General features: G+C 50.4%; 1 protein-coding gene across 1 annotated transcript in view; it reads right to left on the bottom strand.

The window, feature by feature from the left end:
* LOC140391660 (short transient receptor potential channel 6-like) overlaps positions 1 to 16,069 on the bottom strand; it is a 242,855-nt gene that overhangs the window by 151,948 nt on the left and 74,838 nt on the right. The window lies entirely within an intron of this gene.

The following is a 16,069-nucleotide window of genomic DNA, read 5'->3' as shown; positions in this document are numbered from 1 at the left end:
GACATATGAACGGTATTATAAGTCCAGTCTAATGGGCTTGCGACGAGTTCGGGTTGACCGCCTCAAGGGTGGATCAAGAACCACCGGCTGCTGTGCAGGCATGGCCATGGGTGGCGATGGAAAGGGCGTGATGTGCGGCAGCTCCACAAAGTCATCCTCGGAAGCCTGTTGAGGATCTGGCGTGTGCGTACTGTGTGGCTGTGAGCGTGGAAGTCGGCGAAGGGCACGCCGATTGCGGCGACGCACTGAACCATCCGGCATGCGAACCAGGAACGAGCGGGGAGCCACTTGTCGGAGGACTTCGGCCGATGCTGACCAGCCACCATACGGTTGATGGACGCGTACTTTGTCTCCGGAGGACAGGGGGGGCAGGTCCGTCGCTCGTGTGTCGTACCGACTTTTCTGGCGATCACGCTGCATTTGCATGTTCCGAAGAACCGTCTCATGGTCTGTTGTTGGTGCCAGGATGGAAGGTACCGTCGTCCTGAGGGAGCGACCCATTAGTAGCTGCGCTGGCGAGAGACCCGTGGATAGCGGGGCCGATCGATAGGCCAGCAAGGCGAGGTTAAAGTCCGATCCGGCAGCAGCCGCCTTGCACAGGAGCCGCTTGGCGATGTGGACGCCCTTTTCAGCCTTCCCGTTCGATTGTGGATGTAGAGGGCTGGATGTCACGAGTGAAACCATATGCTGCGGCAAAGGACGACCATTCACGGCTGGCGAAACAGGGTCCATTGTCTGACATGACAGTCCTTGGAATGCCATGGCGAGCAAATGTTTCCTTGCAGGCCCCAATGACTGCGGACGACGTCAGATCATGGAGAGGCATGACTTCCGGGTAGTTTGAGAAGTAGTCTATAATAACGATGTAATCTCTGCCGAGCGCGTGAAATAGGTCAACACCCACCTTCGCCCAGGGGGACGTCACCATCTCGTGTGGTAGAAGCGTCTCCGGAGGTTGCGCCGGCTGAAACCTCTGACAGGTTGTGCAGTTGAGCACCATGTTGGCTATGTCTTCATTAATACCCGGCCAATATACCGCCTCTCGGGCCCTTCGTCTGCATTTTTCGACGCCCAAGTGGCCTTCGTGTAGTTGATGAAGAATCATCTGGCGCATGCTGTGCGGAATAACGATCCTGTCTAATTTCATAAGGACCCCGTCTATGTTGGTAAGGTCATCTCGCACATTATAAAACTGGGGGCACTGCCCTTTGAGCCACCCTTCCGTCATGTGGCGCATCACTCGCTGCAGAAGGGGGTCAGTCGCCGTCTCTGCGCGTATGTGGGCCAGACTAGGATCATCAGCTGGCAGATTTGCTGCTGTCAGAGTCACGTGTGCCTCAATTTGACGCACGAACCCCTCCGCATCTGGTGGTGTGCTCACTGCTCGGGAGAGAGTGTCCGCCACGATGAGATCCTTCCCCGGAGTGTAGATCAGTTCGAAATCATACCTCCTGAGTTTAAGTAAGATGCGCTGGAGGCGAGGGGTCATGTCGTTCAGGTCTTTGTTAATGATGTTGACCAGGGGGCGGTGGTCAGTTTCAACCGTAAATCGTGGCAGGCCATACAGATAGTCGTGGAACTTGTCCAGTCCAGTTAACAAGCCCAGGCATTCTTTTTCTATTTGCGCGTAGCGCTGTTCGGTAGGGGTCATGGCTCGTGAAGCATATGCAACCGGGGCCCATGACGACGTGCTGTCTTTTTGCAGGAGTACCGCTCCAATACCAGATTGGCTGGCGTCTGTTGAGATCTTTGTAGGGCGAGTCGTGTCAAAGAACGCCAGCACTGGTGCCGTGACCAGTTTGTGCTTGAGCTCCTCCCATTCCCGCTGATGCGATTGGTGCCAGTTGAATTCTGTCGATTTTCTTACGAGATGGCGCATATTCGTTGTATGAGAAGCCAGGTTGGGAATGAACTTCCCAAGGAAGTTGACCATGCCCAGGAATCTTCGGACAGCCTTCTTGTCAGCCGGCCGTGGCATGGCTGTGATGGCGCTAACTTTGTCTGCATCGGGACGGACCCCTGACCGTGAGATGTGGTCCCCGAGGAATTTCAGCTCCGTCTGGCCGAAGGCACACTTCGCACGGTTGAGACGCAGGCCATTTTGTCGTATGCGGGTGAAGACACGTCGTAGACGATGCATGTGTTCCTGCGGAGTGGTGGACCAAATGATGATATCGTCCACACATACACGTACCCCTTCGATGCCTTCCATCATCTGCTCCATAATGCGGTGGAAAACTTCAGATGCTGAAATGATGCTGAATGGCATCCGGTTGTAGCAGAATCTGCCAAAAGGGGTGTTGAATGTGCATAGTCTTCGGCTGGCCGGGTCCAATTGGATCTGCCAAAATCCTTTGGACGCATCCAATTTGGTGAATATTTTGGCTTGCGCCATCTCGCTGGTGAGGTCCTCTCGTTTCGGGATGGGATAGTGTTCCCGCATGATGTTGTTATTCAGATCTTTAGGATCTATACATATGCGGAGCTCGCCAGAGGGCTTCTTTACACAGACCATGGAGCTGACCCATGGCGTGGGCTCCGTGACCCTGGATAGGACCCCTTTGTCCTGAAGATCCTGCAGTTGTAACTTGAGGCGGTCTTTGAGTGGCGCAGGAACCCTGCGAGGTGCGTGAACGACAGGGATGGCGTCCGGTTTGAGTCGAATCTTGTACGTGTATGGCAATGTCCCCATGCCTTCAAAAACCTCCTGGTTGTGAGCAAGGAGGGAATGGAGATTTGCGTGGAACTCAGCATCCGGGAAGTCGGATATCTCATCTGGAGAGAGAGACATAATGCGCTGTACCAGGTGAAGGACCTTACACGCCTATGCGCCCAGTAACGAGTCTTTTGATGAGCCGACAACTTTGAAGGGGAGTGTGGCCATGTGCATCTTGTGAGTTATCTGTAGCTGGCAAGATCCTATGGACGGGATGACGTTCCCGTTATAGTCAACCATCTTGAGCCGGGATGGCGTGATGGGTGGTTTGACCTTCATGGCCTGGACTGCAGAATATGCAATCAGGTTGGCGGATGCGCCGGTGTCCAGACGGAAGGTGACGCGCGATCGGTTGACCGTCAGGGTGGCACACCACTCATCGGCTGGATTGATGGCATTGACCTTGTTGACATCGATGACGGAAACGCGGAAGGCATCCTGGTCATCTGCATCACTTAACTGGAAGTCTTGATGCGTGGGCTGGACGGTCCTGACTTGTCTGCGAGATTGTCGGGGATGTGCAGGATCCATGGGTTGAGCCGAACGACAGTGGGCAGCGTAGTGGCCCATCTTGCCACATCTGAGACACTGTCGGTTTTTTGCAGGACATTGCCCTTTTAAATGTACAGCTCCACAATTGCCGCACGTCATGACGTCACGGCGTTCGTTGCGCCACTGCGCATGCGCAGTGTGATCTTGCAGTGGGCGCGCCTGCGCAGTGCGTCCCTCGATGTGGCCGTATTTTTGGCGCGCACCAGCGCGGGAGACCGCGAAAAGCGCGGGAAGCGGCCGCTGTCGTCCGGGCCGTGGGTCGGGAAGTAATCGACGGCCTGGATGCGTTCGGCGTCGTGGGCGGCCTGGCTTGCCGATTCGACGGCTGGGGACCCCCTCCGTGCCAACTCGGACGCCTGAAATCGGGCAAAACGGCTGGTTGCATTTTCGTGGAGGACACAGGCTTCCACAGCAGACGCTAAGGTGAGGCTTTTTATTTTAAGAAGCTGCTGGCGTAGGCCACTGGAGGCAACGCCAAAAACAATCTGGTCCCTGATCATGGACTCTGTGGTGCTGCCGTAACCGCAGGACTGCGCTAGAATTCGGAGGTGCGTCAAAAAGGGTTGAAAAAGCTCCTCCTTACCTTGCAGGCGTTGCTGAAAGAGGTATCTTTCAAAACTTTCATTTACTTCAACTTTAAAGTGCTGGTCCAGTTTGAGGATGACCGTGTCATATTTGGATTGGTTTTCGCCTTCTTCGAACACCAGTGAGTTGAAGACGTCGAGGGCGTGCTGACCTGCGTAGAAGAGGAGCATTGCAATCTTCGTTTCATCCGAGGCACTCTGTTTTTCGGTGGCACGGATGTACAGGTCAAATCTCGGTGGCACGGATGTACAGGTCAAATCGCTGCCTGAAGAGCTTCCAATTAGTACCTAGGTTCCCCGCGACTTGCAACGGCTGCGGTTTGTCGGTGCGGTCCATGTCCAGAATGGCAGGTTAGTTGGCAGGTATCGATCCACTCCTGTACCATGTGGTGTTGGGTGTTCTGACACACAGATGAGCCAACACGGTTGTATATGGTACAACGCTATTTTATTTCAACTTACTATGTACAGTTTTGTCTTGATACTCTGCACGTGGGGATTCCCTGTTTGTGATTTTGTAACAGCTCTTCTCCGTGTCTTTGTCCCCAGACCTACTGACCACCAGGTGTCGTGCTCGTGCTTTTTATGTGGTTGGTGTTCTTGTGTGTGATTGGTTGTGGTGTTGTGTGCTCTGATTTGCCTGTTGGTGTGTCCATCATGATGTGTGTGTTTGAATATCATGACACCCTCTAGTCCTGAACTGGCTGAAGTTTACAAAGTCAATGGATAGCACCTACTTTGTGTGGGACCAACAGACCCCAAATGCCACAACACTACCTTTTCACGCCACCTGCCTCATGAAGTTAGATATTCCATGGATTATGTATAATAGATATGACTAAAATTTCATAATTGATAGTTTAGAGCTCGCACTTTTGTCCTCATGTGTAGTTTAGTCCTTTTCCTGAAAGTGTAATGAATGTTTAAATGTATGGGCTAGGGTGATACTAAAACATACATGGTTATATTTTCTTCACTGGATGTTTGAAAGGGTTCCTCTTTTCTCTCATACAAAAGTAAAACACTGTTGATGTTGCAAATCTGAAAAACAGGTTGGCAAGCTGAATTTTAACTCTTAAAAAATGGACAGTTGAAGTTATAACACAGATTAAAGTCAACAAATTTGAAACAGGAACCCAGCCTGTCTTAAAATCCACCAAGTTCCAGTTTTGATGGAGTCAGATAATGTGTAGGGTACCTGTAATTTAATCATTATAACGTAGCTGTGTGACTTCATTTTAACAGTAATCTATATCAATCAGGTTTCCCAGGCCTGAGGAAACACAGCAGCTGAAAGAAAATGAGAGAGTCTGAATCCATGAGACGAGTTCCGAATCCATGAGGCAAGCCCCCATAGAGCTCTGCTTGTGGGCCAGGAGCTTCCACTGGGGCCAACAAGCTACCCTTCACCACAAACTGTCAGTGCCACCTCCACTCCCTCCTCAGCATCTGATTGAGGATTGTTTAACAAGCAGAAAACAGGGAGCAGAAATAAACGGATCGTCCTCAGGTCAGCAGGCTGTGACTAGTGGGTCATCACAAAAATAGTGAGTGGGCCACAGCTGTTATCAATCTATATCAATGATTTAGATGTGGGGCCAAATGGAATATTTCTAAGTTTGCTGATGACACAAAACTAGGCAGGGATGTGAGTTGTGAGGAGGATGCAAAAAGGCTTCGAGAGGACCTGGACAGGCTAAGTAAGTGGACTAGAACATGGCAGATGGACTATAATGTGGAATAATATGAAGCTATCCACTTTGGTAGAAAAAAGAGAAATTGAGTATTTCTTAAATGGTGAGAGATTGGGAAATGTTGATATCCAAAGGGACCTGAGTGCTCTTGTTCATAAGTCACTGAAAGCGAATGGGTGGGATTCTTCCTTCTGGGGACTAAGTCCCCACGCCGGCGGCAAAACCAGTGTCAACTACTCCGGCGTCAACAGCCCCCGAAAGTGAGGAATTCTCCAAATTTTCGGGGGCTAGGTTGATGCCAGAGTGGTTGGCGCCACTCCAGCCAGCGCCCAAGGGCCGGCACGAGTTCGCGCATGTGTGGAACGGCCGGCGTGATCTCGCACACGCACGGACCGGCCAACATATTTCCACGCATGCGCGGGGGTTCTCTTCTCCGTGCCGCCCCCCCCCCCCCCGGGCAATATGGCGGAGTCCTACAGGGGCCCAGCGCAGAGGAAAGAAGGTCCCCACGGGAACTGCCCGCCCGCCGGATCGGTAGGCCCCGATCGCGGTCCATCGGGGCCCGGAGAATTGCCGCCGGCATGGCGGGAAATCCGACGACCCCCGAAAAACTGCGCCGGAGAATAGGGCAGCCCCACCTCCGATCCAGCGGGGTGGTCGGAGAATCCCGGCCAATATGTAGTTGCAGAAAGCAACTAGGAAGGCAAATGATGTTTTATTGCAAGAGGAGTTGAGTACAGGGGTGAAGAGGCTTTGCTGCAGTTGTAAAGAGCCTGGGTCAGGCCCTACCTGGAGTACTGTGTACAGTTTTGGACCCAGTACCGAAGAAAGGATATACTTGCCACAGAGGGACTGCAACGAGTGTTCACCAGATTAATTCCTGGAATGGTGGGATTCTCGTACAAAGAGAGATTGAGGAGACTGGACCCGTATTCTCTCGGGTTTAGAAGGATGATAAGTGATCTCATAGAAGCAGACAAAATTCTTACAGGGCACGACAGGATAGATGCTGGAAGGATGTGAATTGGTGTCAATGAAATAATTCGGCATTAAACATTAATAGCTTTGAAGTAGGCAAATATACTTATGAGCATTAACAGCTTTAAAAGATTAGTTAGAGTCTTTTCTCAGCATGATGGTGTGGGAAAGGAACAATCACAAACTTAATGAACTTCACAGACTGTGTAAGCAAAGGTTTCATAAGAAGCACAGACTTCGGCCATCAGTGAGATTAAGGGGACAGCTGCAGCCTGTATAATTCTGCGTAATTGTCCTTTATAGTGTGAGTGTGATAAGCAAAATATATAAATATGCTACAGTCTTTGCATAAGGGAGGCACCCTGTTGGAGCAGGATTTGTCTCTCCAGCATGCTTGTGAATAAAAGTCTCTCTCACCACAACTTACAGACTTCAATGGTTTCGATCTTTTACCACAACAGACATTTCTCCTTGCTGGGAGGGGGGGGATTTTACACGCGCCCCTGCACCGTGTTCCTCGGCGGCGGGAGATGACCCGCTGTTGGCTGCAGGCAGGATATTCTGGTCCCCCCACCATTAATGGAGTTTCCAACTGAATCCATCCCAGCTGCCGGGAAACTAATGGCAGGGGTTCGCCATTGGCCAGATTGGAAGATCCCACTGGCAAGAACGGCCAGGAAATCGATGAAGTCGACAATCAGCCATAATCTAGTTGAATGACAGAGCAGGCTTGAGGGGCTGAATGGTTTATTCCTGTTCCTATGTTTCTATCAGATCCCACTCCTTTCATCATCTGCTCCCCCAATCACCAATTCCTCCCCCAGACTACAAACAGCTTCCTCAACCAATAACTCTCCTCACCCTGATCATACCTGATCTCCTGTACTTGTATAGGGAGATGCTGTGGGATGAGTTGAGGTATTTGGGGGTTTGTGGGGTGGACCAATATATGGAAAAGGGAAAAGTCTCTTCAGAATGCTGAAAGGGTGGGGAGTGCTTTGGATCCCATCGGGACCACAGCTGCTTGGCAACTAGGCTCCCTGAGTCACCCTATCTCATGACCTGACACCCCCGCCCATATCTGGCCATCCCCTGACAACTGGTAAAACTCCTCAATAAGATTAGGACCACCCATTCCACCTTCCCCCCACAATCTCACTCTGAGTAGATATACCTGCTCTCGTAGGCTTTGTCTTGTGAATCTGGCTTCTGACCAGAAAAGCCTCCACCCTGTCAATCTTCTCAGCAGGAATCTCACTTGAAGGAGTCCTGTAGTTAAATCCTGCAAGTCATTCCGGAAACTCATTCCTCAGGGCTTCCTGAACACACAACAGTTCTGTCCTCAAACCCCACCACACGTAAAATGTGTTGTTTTCTGTGTTATGGCCATGGTGAAGATCAACACACAACATCTAGTTCTTTGACTCGTAAGATAATTTGTTAAAAAGATTAACACATGGAAAGATAACCTAACGACCTTTAATACAAACGGTGACTAATAAATGAATTCAGTGAATTCTCCTGGAGCTACCTCTAGTGCGACTATCCTCCAGCACGACTCACTACCAACTGCCGAATCTCGCAAGTCACATGGTGGATCTCTATCACCACCTGCTGATCGGAGGTCGTACTGATAACTATATACATTGAGAGATAACTATATACATTGATGTGCACATGCATATCACCACAGAATTCATCTCCAAGTTAAAATTGATGTGGTGATACCGGCATTGGACTGGGGTGAGCACAGTAAGAAGTCTTCCAACACCAGCTTAAAGTCGAACCGGTTTGTTTCGAATCACTAGATTTCGGAGCACAGTTCCTTCCTCAGATGAATCAGGTTAAAATTGGACAACGTTTTAGATTGATTTTTCATAAGTACTGGAAAAAGTCTGAGATGTAACAGGTTTTAGGTAAGTATTGAGGGAGGGAAAGGGGAGCGAGAGGAGGAAAGAACAAAGGGTTAAAGTCTCTGAGACAGTGTGGAGTTAAGAGAAATTAAATGACAAAAGGGATGATGTGCAAGGCAAAAGAAGATGGTATTGCGACATGCAAAGAAACATAAAATGGATTGAGAGGTGGTGGAAGTGGGGAACAAAACACTTCCAAAAACCAGCTAGTGCTCCCAATATATCTTCCTTTTTCCTCAACCAAGGAATCCCCACCATCATTGTGATCGACAAGACCCTGGACTATATCCACTCAATTTCCCACACATCTCCTCTCATCCCTCCCCATCTCTCCCAAACCACAATACACTTCCTCTTCCCTCACATTCCACCTCACCAGCCTCCACATTCAACAAATTGTTTACCACAATTTCTGCCATGCCCAGAGTGCTGCCACCACCAAGGTGCAGCACGGTAGCATAGTGGTTAGCACAGCTGCTTCACAGCTCCAGGGTCCCAGGTTCGATTCCCGGCTGGGTCACTGTCTGTGCGGAGTCTGCACGTTTTCTCCCCGTGTCTGTGTGGGTTTCCTCCGGGTGGTCCGGTTTCCTCCCACAGTCCAAAGATGTGCAGGTTAGGTGGATTGGCCATGCTTAGTGTCCAAAAATGTTAAGTTGGAGTTACTGGGTTACGGGGATAGGGTAGATACGTGGGCTTCAGTCGGGTGCTCTTTGTAAGGGCTGGTGCAGACTCGATGGGCCGAATGGCCTCCTTCTACACTGTAAATTCTATGGTTCAAACACATCTTCCCCTCCCCTTCCAGCATTCTGGAGAGATCGTTCCCTTTGCCACCCCCTGTTTCACCCCTCAATCATCCCAAATATCCCAACTTGTTCCACAGCACCTTCCCATGGCAACACAGGAGATGCAACATTTGTCCTTTTACCTCTTCCCTTTCCGCCTAATGTCCCAAACACCCCTTCCAGGTAAACAATGACTTACTTGTACTTCTTTCAATATAGTCATAGTATTCCCTGCTCAAAATACACTTCCTCTATATTGGGGCGAGAATATGCAGATTGGGTGACTGTTTTGCAGAACGCTGCCATTCAGATTTCAAGCATGACTCCAGCTTTCAGTCACCTACCATTTTAAATCTTCACCCCCCTCCCACTCTGATTTCTCTATCTTCATCCACCTGCATTATTCCTTTTTTTTCTTTTTTAAAATAAATTTAGAGTATCCAATTATTATTTTTTTTCCAATTAAGGGGCAATTTAGCGTGGCCAAGCCACCTAACCTGCACATCTTTGGGTTGTGGGGGTGAAACGCACGCAAACACAGGGAGAATGTGTAAACTCCACATGGACAGTGACCCAGGGCCGGGATTCGAACCCAGGTCCTCAGCGCCGTAGTCCCAGTGCTAACCATTGTGCCGCATGCCGCCCTACACCTGCATTATTCTAACAAAGTTCAAAATAAGCTCAAGGACTCGTAAACGTATCCTCGTTTACGCACTTTACAACCTTCCAAATTCAGCTTTAATTACAGATTATAACCTCTGCTGCTAATCATTCTTCTGGCTGGTCGCTGGAAATGGCTAGAATTTCATGCACCCCCACTTCCTCCCCTGGAGTGGCTAGGAAGGCAATGGAGGATATAAAAGTGGGTGGGAGTGTCAGGATCATCAAGAGTGTCAGGGGTTTCAGGCCTGCCACCTTCCCATTGCGGCTGGAAATTTACCAGTGGTGCGGGAGGTGTCAGATGATCTCTGCAAGACTTGTTCCTGACATTGCTGGCATATTCCAAATAAAAACAGAGAATGCTGGATAAACTAAGCAGGTCTGGCAGCATCTATGGGGAGAAACAGATTTGGGCCTAGTACCCTGGCAGCCTGACCATGGACTCAGGTCAGGGTCGCTCCTGTTTCGAGCAGTCTGTGGCCTGTGGAAAGCCCCCCAGTGGAAAGTCCACCCCTTCTTGGTTACCTCCTGGCCACTCCATTGACAGCCACCACCCCTCACCTGGACCTGCTTGGATAGCCCCTAGAAGCCTGTCCCACTTACTTGCTGCTCCAAACTCTATCGTTACTCCTGAGGGGGCACTGGCTGGTCCCAGCATTCCTCACTGCTCTTGGTGGTGCAATTGGGGCTGACGAGCTGCCCATCATCTGATTAGCTGGTAGCTCTTGGAAGATGGTCCTCCTGTCTCAGGAGGGCACAACTCACAGCTTGCATGAGTCACACAAAATTGCATTGCGGCTTTCAGAGCTGGTGAAGGAGGATTCATCCTGAGTTTTCCCCTCGATGGGTGGAATCACTGTCTCCATATCAAACCCCAGCCATTAATTTGTTTTCTCTTTACTCCAATGCTACCAGTTCTGCTGAATATTTCTAACATTTTTGTTTTTAATTCCCTCCTCTCTCTCACTTACTCCAAGCAGATTTTTGGGCGGGCAGAGAACATGGTGAAAAGCACTGTCGCCGGGCCCAGAGAGCAACTTTAACTCTGAGGTCTCATCTGCAGATTGCAGTCAACCGCCTGTCAAACACTAAGCAGGAAGTGGCAGTTTACCTGTGCATGGAACAGTAGTTCAAGTAGCTCAGGCCAACTGACCAGCACCAAATGAAGTCTCAATGGCAAACAGGTAGGTCAAGGAGAGGAGGTTCTGGGAGGGTCTCACAGAATGATAGTGGGACAAGGCAGATGGTGAGGAAGCATTGGGCCAGGGAGATGACAGCATCCCTTGTGGGATTCAATCTGTACCTTGTGAATTGACTTATCATAGAATCATAGAATTTACAGTGCAGAAGGAGGCCGTTCAGCTCATCAAGTCAGCACCGGCCCTTGGAAAGAGCACCCTACTTAAGCTCACGCCTCTACCCTTTCCCCATAACCCAGTGATCCCACCCAACCTTTTTGGACACTAAGGGCAATTTATCATGGCCAATCTACCTAACCACAACATCTTTGGACTGTGGGAGGAAACCGGAGCACCCGGAGGAAACTCACGCACACACGGGGAGAACGTGCAAACTCCGCACAGACAGTGACCCAAGCCGAGAATCGAACCTGGGACCCTGGAGCAGTGACGCAACTGTGCTAACCACTGTGCTATCATGCTACTGACTTCCCTTGCTGCTGCTCTGCTTCATCTGGTGTGCTTTCCTCACACTGGTTTCAGGTTAAAATCCAACCAGGGTTCCATAAGACATCGGTTGGAATAAATTTACATATTTCCAGCAGGCACCTCAGCAGTTAAAATGGTGGACATTGGTATTTCAGCAGGACCCGGATGGTAAATGTCTACCCTCGACTTCAGTGTTGTTCAATATGTCAGCCACAAGCCAAGTGTGATACATCAGAAGCCTGGGGCATCATTCTCCGACCCCCCGCCAGGTCGGAGAATCGCCGGGGGTTGGCGTAAATCCCGCCCCCGCCGGTTGCCGAAGTCTCCGGCACCGGATATTCGGCGGGGGCGGGAATCGGGCCGCGCCGGTTGGCGGGCTCCCCCGCTGGCTTCTCCGGCCCGGATGGGCCGAAGTCCCGCTGCTGGAATGCCTGTCCCGCCTGCGTGGATTAAACCACCTTTTGAACGGCGGGACAAGGCGGCGTGGGCGGGCTCCGGGGTCCTGGGCGGGGGCGCGGGGCGACCTGGCCCCGGGGGGTACCCCCACGGTGGCCTGGCCCGCGATCGGGGCCCACCGATCCGTGGGCGGGCCTGTGCCGTTGGGGCACTCTTTCCCTTCCGCCTCTGCCACGGTCTCCACCATGGCGGAGGCGGAAGAGACTCCCTCCACTGCGCATGCGTGGGAAACTGTCAGCGGCCGCTGACGCTCCCGCGCATGCGCCGCCCGGAGATGTCATTTCTGCGCCAGCTGGCGGGGCAACAAAGGCCGTTTCCGCCAGCTGGCGGGGCGGAAATTCCTCTGGCGCCGGCCTAGCCCCTCAATGTTGGGGCTCGGCCCCCAAAGATGCGGAGCATTCCGCACCTTTGGGGCGGCGCGATGCCCGTCTGATTGGCGCCGTTTTGGGTGCCATTCGGCAGACATCGCGCCGTTTCGGGAGAATTTCGCCCCAGATGTGAAGAATTCTAGCCGGGATTCTCCGAAAATGGGGCTATGTTCCCACGCCCGCCAGAAAATGGGCCGAATCACTCCAGACTTATTTCAAAAAGTCCGGAGTGATTCTTCGACTTCAAGAGGGATAGCAGGGCCCCAGTGTGCGCAGCAAAGCTCCTGCTGCTGATACGGGACCCAGTACTTCCGGCATGTGCACGGCAGCCGTTTGCGCGCCAGCCCCACGCAACATGGCGGAGCCACACAGCAGGCTGGGACGGAAGAAGATAGGCCCCCCCCCCCGGATTGCACCCGCCCGCTGATCGGTAGCCCCCGATCGTGGGCCTGGCCATCGTGGAGGCCCCCCCCGGAGTCTGATCCCCCCACCAGGATGGCCACCACAGTCGCGACGCTGAGCTCCCGCCGGGTGAAACCATATGGGAACCACGCCGGCGGTACTCGGCGGGAACCCGGCTGGTCGACAGCGGAGAATCGCTGCGGGATCCTCTTTCAATGGCCCCCGACCGGCACCGCGTCCACCGCATGTGCACGGCTGGCGGGCGGTTGTCCGATCGCCGGAGAATCAAGTCCCAGCGTCGGACCCGATCGCGGGTCTGACGCCCCATTCTCCGCCCCAAGCCGAGCACGATTGTGGCGTGGGGGCTCGGAGAATCCCGGCCCATATTCCAGTCCTTACAGCATATACGTGTGAATTTTAACCTTTCTGTGTATTTTTGGCAAAATGCTGCCAAATGAAGACCGTGGGCAGTTAATACCCACTTAAGGGCTCATTCCACCACTGCTGGTATTAACCCAGCAGCAGGTAGGAGTTCCCAATACTGATGCTTAGAGGCTCCTGGTAAGGTGGGATGGGGCAGGTGTTCCGTGTTGAAATGCACTCAGTGCTTGATCGAGGGAGTTGGTATCAGGTAGGGGGGACATTCAAAGTCACCCTCTGCCCATGCTGCTGAACGTCCTTCCCACAGCCCCCGCCTCATGGACCCCTTCCTGCCAGTGAATGTTGGATGGCAGCAGTCATCGCCTTCAGGTTGCCCCCTCCACACCACAGAGGCTTTAGGGTGACTCAACGCCACCCTCCCCATCCTCGCCAGCATCGGGGCACCACCCAATTCTAACCATCGCCCCCACAAGATGGGAACAGTCACCAATGGGGTTCCCAAGAGACCCATCCCCTGGTCTCGCCATATTGACACTGTCAGGTTGATCGGCAATGTCGGCAGCAGTTCCAGGGTGCCGCGGTTTGTATCAGGGCATTGTCCGACCATGTCCCTCCTCACCTGGGGGCTATACTCACCTCCAAGCCCCTTGCATTGTTTCCGTTTTTGTTATGTGATTGTGGAGGGAGGCATCTGACGATCCTGGAAGCAACGGCATTAAGCCGTTTTGAATATTAAGATGTATTTAAATTTATGGTAATCAGGTAAGCATGCCCAGCCGGTGGGAGGCGGGCGGGGGTGGGGAGATCCCAAACTGTGGTCTTGCCGCTGCAAATCTCTTTATGTCCGTCTTGTGAGAGTCAGTGGCCATAACGGAATTTGCGCCCATGGTGAATACTTTCCCTTCGGTCAAATTTGTGAATTATCCCAACTTTGCATTCCCAACTCGGGAGCAAAATTCAAGCCAGGGTTTCCAGTGTCTTCTCTTTTTGTCTCAAGCTTCCTTCATCGGCACCTTTTATGTTTTTTGCCAATTATGACACATCGGGGTGAGAAAAGCGGAGCAGGTTTGCATGAATGAGAAAAGGGGGCATTGCAGGAGACAGAATGGGACAGACAAAGAAAGGCAAAGCCTTGGGTTCTGTGCAGAATGATCGGGTGACAGGAGCAGAGTGAAGGGTGACAGGAGGTTGTCATAGAGCTTGCAGAATAAAGAAGCTATTTCAGAATTTTTATTGAAGGCAAAAATAGTTCAATCACTCAGATGTGTCAGGTAAAGTGGATACTAGATTGCAGTTCAAAGTAAAACTGCCAAATGAAAGAAGTCACCCTAGGTTTTAACACCATCTGATGAAAGTTAATCCTGTGTAAGACCTAGGTTGAAAATTCTTCTCAAACCATATCCTAACACCCAACAGCAGAGTGCACTGCAGGACCAATGTACTAAACTTCTCTGCTACCTCAACATATTACTGATAGAACTATTTTACAATCTTCATCATTACTTACAATAATATATATAAAGGAAAAATATAACTAACCCAAGTTTCCCTTTTTTAGAATCATCTTAATTTTGCAAGCTGAAATATTAAATGTCATTTTGTCCTTCACTTCAGAAATGTCTTTAATTGGGAGTTAAATGCAACAATGCTGCTTTGGCAGTAATATGGTGCGGCAGAACTACAGCAAAGCACCCAACTATTCTGGTAGATAGTGCCAGATGTTCGGGAAAATCATCCCAGCTGTTACAGAAGATCACCCAGTTATTATGGCAGATCATACAACTGTTGTATCTGATCAGCCAGCTGTTAGTGAAGATCCTTAAGCTGTTAATGAAGATCACCCTGTGGTTCTAGCAGATCACCCAGCTGCCATAAATGAATGAGCAGCTGATGTAGTAGATCACCCAGCTGTTATAGCCAATCATCCAGTTGTTACAGAAGGTCGCCCAGCCGTGACAGAATATTATCCAGCCAATGTAGCAGATCACCAGGTATTATAGCAGATCGTCAGACTTTTTTTTAGTAGATCAAGCAACTGTTACAGAAAATTCATCTGTTCTTGCAGAACAACTCGATCAGTGTTTTTCAAACTTTTTTACCCGGCACCCATTTTTACCAACCAGCCATCCTTCATGACCCACGCCAGCCGGCCTTCGCGACCCACGCCGCCCATCCTTCGCGACCACCGTTTTCACTTACCTTTACAGGTGAGCCTGCTTGGTCCTTACAATCTCACTTGCTTTGTTATTCAATGTTATATTTCTGATAATGACTTCAGCTGATGATTTAAGCCTCACTGCATCCGTTGAAAAAAATCAAGAGGTTTGCCCTCGAAGCCGCCATGCTTAGTCTTCAAATGTCTTTGAAGTTTTCAGGGTTTTAAACTTTCATTTGCTCGTGCTTCCCTGCTTATAATGTTGTATTCTCTATTCTGCTTTACCTGGATGGCTCAGGTGCATAGTGTTGAATAAAAAACACAAAGCTTTGTTAACAAACAAAACAATAAATTTATTTACGCTACTAAGATTCATTCACATTCCTAAAGTAGAAGGTTATTATATAAAACTCTGCTATCTCTAACTTACAGAACTCTCAATTATAAAATTGTTCTCGATGCCTGACCCTCTTCCAGCTCTCTCCTAACTCTCAAACCCCAGTATCCCCGAAGTCCATGATATATATGACTGTTCTGTGGTTCCCTCTAGTGGTATGAATCATTATCATTAATTTGTTAACTTTTTACATCCCAGTCAATTTACATATCATGACATCCCCTTTTTTTTCAAAGACGTTTGGAAATTCCTACAAATATATGTCAACATCATTGTCTGGACATTACAAGTAATTGAGTACTGGTTAACAATTAAAAAAAAACTTTTTTACAGTCCACAAATTGAGTCTGTACTCAGCCTTCAC

Source organism: Scyliorhinus torazame, chromosome 15 (genome assembly GCF_047496885.1).
Source record: "Scyliorhinus torazame isolate Kashiwa2021f chromosome 15, sScyTor2.1, whole genome shotgun sequence".
Taxonomy (NCBI): domain Eukaryota; kingdom Metazoa; phylum Chordata; class Chondrichthyes; order Carcharhiniformes; family Scyliorhinidae; genus Scyliorhinus; species Scyliorhinus torazame.
The sequence above is the reverse complement of the archived record's forward strand: the minus strand, read 5'-3'. Positions and strand labels throughout refer to the sequence as shown.